This window comes from Pollicipes pollicipes, unplaced genomic scaffold, assembly GCF_011947565.3.
Source record: "Pollicipes pollicipes isolate AB1234 unplaced genomic scaffold, Ppol_2.1 Scaffold_4219;HRSCAF=4965_pilon_pilon_pilon, whole genome shotgun sequence".
Classification (NCBI taxonomy): Eukaryota; Metazoa; Arthropoda; class Thecostraca; order Pollicipedomorpha; family Pollicipedidae; genus Pollicipes; species Pollicipes pollicipes.
Window position 1 is genome coordinate 13,040,158 of NW_023596448.1, and position 6,024 is coordinate 13,046,181.

At 49.5% G+C, this 6,024-nt stretch overlaps 1 protein-coding gene across 1 annotated transcript in view; it reads left to right on the forward strand.

Annotated features, from left to right (window-relative positions):
- The first annotated feature begins 5,346 nt into the window (after positions 1–5,346).
- LOC119095961 (regulator of G-protein signaling 13) overlaps positions 5,347–6,024 on the forward strand; it is a 15,267-nt gene continuing 14,589 nt past the window's right edge. The window contains exon 1 of the mRNA XM_037218824.1: positions 5,347–5,513. The gene's annotated coding sequence lies outside the window, so the exon portion shown is untranslated. The remainder of the gene's footprint in view (positions 5,514–6,024) is intronic.

Genomic DNA, 6,024 nt, shown 5'->3' on the forward strand with positions numbered 1-6,024 from the left:
CAATAATTAGAAGTAAGCTTATTTCATCGTTTCTGATGGTTGCTTCAATATCTTCAAATGTGTAATGTTCCCATTAGTTGGCCGGATGGACGGGCGGGGAGGGGATTGGGACGATAAAACGCTGATATGTATGGGAACCTATTTGACACCAAATGAACATAGCACTAATAGTAATACGTACACGCACCTGGTGCATCAGCAATTCAGAGAATCTTGCAGCATTTTGCTGGTCTAACAAACCCTTTTTTGGTCAGATGCATTCGGTGGGGTTGGGATAGGGATGCAGAATAACATGGAGGGCCTTCAGTCAGCACTATGTTGAGAGGACTCAGGCCCCCCAAAGTATGCATATTGAGGCGCCTTCCTGGAGGGTCCTCTTATTACAAGGGCGAGTACCTCTTCCGGTAACGTCCTGCTGCCCCTGGGAGTTCCCTGACAATGTACACTGTTCGCCGCTGGGCTCTCCATGGGGTCACTGGTGACCAGCGCATGCGCGGCCTGGCTAGCGACTTATATCTGGTTAGTGAGGTTACGTTATTAGTGACGTTAGGCTAGAATCTGTTCTAGCTTGTCCAACACGGCACGCTGGCAGGTCGTTATTGCAAGACTCTTTCGTGGCTTCACTGAGGAGCTTGAGCGGAAGTCGTTGAGCGACAGCCATAACTACTGCATGTGGTGCACCTGGTGCACAGATGCGGACGCCGAGTACCGCGGCTGGGTGCACACGAGCTGTTTGGCTGCTTCAGGGCAATAGGTACCGAGATTTTCAGCGTGCACTGGACGCCAGGATGCCACGATTCACAGTACAGTGCTCAGGCGACGCATAATGCGCTGGTCGACCCCGGCGGCCTCAGCAACGGTCACCTTGTCTGCAAAGGCTTGCGCTTGCCTTGCTCCTTTGCTGAGAGCCGAATAACTTGGCGCGATGTTCCTCGAAGAAAACAGCTAGAGTCGCAATGACACCGCGCACAGCTTCGGCTGGCGAGACAGGTCTTGGTCTCGGAACAGACTTTGGACTTTTGTTAGCGTTGGGAGTGTGGGCTGACTGCTGAAGGACGAAGCTCGGTCGTGTCGTTCTTTTCCTCGAGCTCACCGTGTTGCCGCATAAAGTTAACCTGTCGTGCGCCTGGTAAGTGCTTTTGTTGCATTTCGTTTAACATTGGCGCCATTTTCACCGAAACGTAGTGTGCGTTGACCACGGGTAAATGAAACTGAGGGTTCCTCCGGCAAAATTTATGCATTCAGCTTTTCACAGCTTCACAACTTCACGACGTGCCTGTTGATTTCTCTCATCATTCTCGCAACTCTGTCGTAGACGATGTAGACGACGATGTTTTTAGTCAATGTCCGAATAAGAAATCGGCTTGCAGTTTGTAGAACGACTTTTTGTCGACTGTTATACCACGACTTTCATGTTGGCAACATGTAAAAATGTGTTATACCAAGATTTTGAACCAGCTAAATGGCAAACTGCAAAATGGCGACATGTAAGGACACTGACATGCTAAAATGGCGGACTCCGAACTGGCGAATTAAAAACAGCTATATATAATAGTTATAAAAATAGTCATATAACCTACAAAAAATCGACATGCCAAAATGGTGAACGCCTTAATGGTGAAATGCAAAATGGCAACATGTAAAAAGGTGACATGCCAAATTGGGGAAGGGGTAAATAGTGAATTTCTTGAAGGTAATTTATGTTTGCATAAATGACGACGGCAAAGTGAAGAAAAGCCAAATGGCGATATAAGGAACGACAGGCTTAAGTGGTGGGCACAAAGCAGACGTCTTTAAGGATAAGGTTTCCTCTTCCCAATCCACCCGCTACCAGGGGGCTGTACTCATACCCAACCACTACCCATACCCAACCAGTTCTACCCACTCGTACCCACTCCTTCGGATTTCCCCAGATCTTAACACGCGCTCGGGTGGGGGTGTCAATTTACCCCCCCCCCCCCAAAAAAAAGTTCTTCCAAAATAGCTTCCAAAAGGGCTCGGGGTAACCGCGCCAAATTATGCATAGTTGCAGAAGATTGAATAGCGGATCGTTTAGTACTAAAAATTTAGATGTACCGTGTAAGGCTGCTGACTTACGGCAAGTCAAAGTCAGGCCATGTATTTCAGTTTCAAGCAAGCCAAAGTCAGTTCCTAGGGAATCTTTAATGTGATGCAACAACGGAGTGTTAGACGAAGCCATACATCTCTGAGGTACTTTCTTGAGAAAACACAACAATAGAATGAACAAACTTCACTGTTCTAGTGTCAGGTATGAAGGTCAGACCAAGGTCAAAACTAACCCGTTTTGTTGCTCCACGGCTTGCTGTATGGGATGATTTCTGGTCGTCATTTCGAATTCAATGACGACAGGAATCGCATTATACGCCCTCCATAGCCTTCTTAAAGGTCAGAATAGGTCACTGACCTCAACTGACCCAGATGGGCAGTTTGGTTTTAGGAACATACTGCCTAGCCTGACCTTTGCCGCTTATTTAAATGCTTAGCTCAAAGAAGTCTTGCATTATTTTTGTCACCATGACCTCCCTTAAGGTCAGACAAGGTCACTGTTCCTAAATGAGCACGTGACCCTTTGCTTAGTACAGGTATTTAGATTCTGGGGGCACTTTGGAGACCAGCCCGGAATTTGACCTTGTTTGCTGTTATTTGGCCCAATGGTCATGACCTAGAAACCTCAAACTTTTGCCCAAGTGATGTCACGTACAGGAAAACGCATCCTGTGAATTTGGTGTCTCTAGCTCCCTTAGTTCCTAAGATCTCGGGGGGATCAAATTGACACCCTACCCGAACTAAGGGTATCCAACCGGTCACCTGGGCGAGGGTTAAGTTCTCAACCATAGGACGTTTGAAAAAAACAAATACACCTAGTCCTGCACTTCTGCATTGGTAATTAAACAAATAAATTCAATGAAGCGAATGATGAATAAAAAACAGTCACATATCGGAACGCTTCCTAAAGTTTCTACTTGACATTTGGCACGTGTTGTCCGCATGCCCGTGCCACTACATGTATGCTTCCCAAACTCTGTAACCCATCCCAAACCGTTATCTATTGTATATAGTACCCACGGGCTTACGCAGCTCAGGAAATCATATAGCACATATGCACCACGTTCTCCTTCGCTACATGACATTGGGCACTCCTATTCGATCTTTTATCTGCAAAAATCGTTGTACCGAACGATCTTAAAAATGGCTACGTTACTTCAAAACCCCGCGCAGATGTGGAACGCACCCTTTAATTAAAATAGGTGCTGCCGACCGAATACACTGTTACGGTACCATTGGATAACTCTATAGCACTGATATACAGTGCACACGGTTGAGTCCTGCGCGCCTGACTATAAGTATTTCTTACGTTTAAAACGTTGTCATCTATTTTCGCTACTACTTTCCTGCCGGCCGCCCTCATTCAGCACCACTGTCCAGTGGCCATGCCAGTAAACTAGGCTCCGTCGGCCGTGCAGGAACAGGGCAGGTCACCAAAGACGGCCGCGTTCAAATGGACACATCCCAATCGCACGACTTCCGCTTAATGTTAGTGCTGTGAAGTTCAAGGCTTGAAAATGTGTCTGTTTGCGTTCCATGATTCCGCGTCTGCGGCAAACAGCGTTCACTTAACAGGAACGCTACATGAGCCAAAACCAATCCAGCAACCAATGAGCTAAAAAATGAATCCTACGTCACAAGCATTCCGACCACCAGTGCGCATAACCACAGTCAGTTTTGGAGATGAAGCCGTCACAGCTCACCTGCATGATGAGCTGCCTGTTGCAGCCCGAGTCTTTGACGAATGGCCCGTTACGGGTACAGATACTGAATGCAAATGTTTAATTGAGGTGATATTTGATACCTCCAGATATATGGTAGGAAAGTATGGATTCTGACAGCTGTATTCAAACATTCTGCTGAACATTTCAGTCTTCTGAATCTGAAAGCTCAGCTGTAATGGTGTTGACCATCACAGTTGCGAGACGGCCCCACGGCCGCTGGCTGGGGGGGAGGGGGAGGGGGGTCTTGCCCGGGCGCTTACACACTCCCCAGTCTCGGGTCCAGGAGGGCGGGGCCAGGCCCGTTATCGGCTTGATAGCCCAGGATGGCTGCGGTTCTGCCACATCTGTCATCTCTTCCTCATACTACAGCTCTGGAATGGCCACTCGTTGCCGAAAGAGCTCTGAACTAACTCCAAGAGTAGTAATAGGCCGGGCACCATAGCAACACATACATTCTGCGATGCATGTGCCGTGATCGACCGCTGGCTTGGTCGCTTGGATGATAAATACGCCCTCCACCTTGATCCATGGTGTTGTAGGAGAAACGTATGCTCGTCATTATGCTTGTCTGAATGGAGGCTCATTTAGATGTTGCCGTATATACCATATCGCTACCTCGTCACACTTAAGTAGCATCTGACTTAAATCTACTTAATGCCGCTGTGGCATGTCACCGTACGCATTGAGCCAATCCGATGCATGGAGCGTTCTTTGCTCCCGTATTTGTACTGTTTGTACCAGGTTCGCCTGCTGCTATGTCCGTCCATCAGAGGTGTAGTTTCGCAAAATATTTCAAAGTCCAAGCAGTGAAAATTGTCCAAACCCACCCTGAAAATACGGCAAAAACCGAACTCTCCCTGCCTTTCTCCTTCAAAAGGGGTGGGGGCGGGATTGAATAGGAAATTGTACCCCTGCCATCCAACGTCTTTTTGGGACATCGTCAGTCATCCACGGTTAATGTTGACAAGTGTCGTTTCATAGGTTCACGCTCACAACCACATTTCGTGCGACGCTCCTGAGCTACAGCCGTATCCTGTGCGATGCTCCTGAGCTACAACACCATTTCGTGCGACGGTTCTGAGCTTTTCGTCACAAGCCGGTTCAAGCGGAAAGATAGGCTCAGAGTCCCTCGTGTAGCTGGGCAGAAACGTACAAACGCGTAGTTTCGCGCCTGTCGTTTTATCGCACTGGTGCGTCCTGTCAATGCCATTTTGTACCATTACGTACTTGGCGTCGTAGCATAGCCAGCTCGTGATGGCCTTATCTCTGCGACCATGGCCTTATCGTCCTTCACGAAGGGGAGACAAAGCACCGGTGCACGCCCTGCAACTGCACCGCTACAACACATTTGCAAACCAGGCGTGTCGCATTTTTTGCGGGACTGCGTCTTGACAGCCACATTGTCCCCGCGTGTCTGCGGCAGCGGGCAATCCACCTCCTTTCCAGTGCACAGCGTCGCGCCGGCTATCTGACGGACGTCGTCTGACGCCCCACGCCAACCGCGCATTTCCGTGTCAAACGCCTTATCTGCGTCGCGTAGAGCGGAGGACGCTACCGGCGAACAGATGGCGGGTGCGGCGTCAGCTGCTGCCAGGCAGGACGTCGTCGACCGCCGGCAGCGTCGCCAGATGTCAGAGCAGCCCGTCCTGCCGCTGCATCTCGCCGCTAATCAGGCGTGAAGCACGGACCGCGCGCCGGGCCAGATCGTTTATCGTCGTTAAGGTGAGGGGGACGGTGGACCGCCCTGTGGTACGCCGCGGGGGGCTGGCGGGACAGCGGCTCTCCCCCTTCCCCTGCGCTTGTGTTATGTGCTGGTGGGTGGACGTTTCAGTTAGCGTGGAGAGGTGAGTGTAAGCGGGTGGAACTAGCCATAAATTTGTGCCCGTCTCTGTCGAATGCCGTTCCGGTCATCTATTGGACTGCTGTGAGGACAGTCATTTAGCATTGTGTGGTCACGTGTCCACGAGTTATTGTACCGTTTGCAGCGGAATAGTGGTCCATCAGGCATGCTTCCGTGGGGCAGGGACAAGCTACCCATAGCCATACGTTCTATGGACGATAGCCCATTAAGTTATTGATGTAGCTGCTGCGAATTGGTCCAGGCGATGCGATAACATTAATTGACTCGCTGTCCTCGCATCTCTGACTGTGCAGGCTACCTGCTGTTTTTGTTTTGCTTTTCACCGCTGGAAATCAAAATACTGCGGGTTGACTGATATATTTAGCTGGAAGT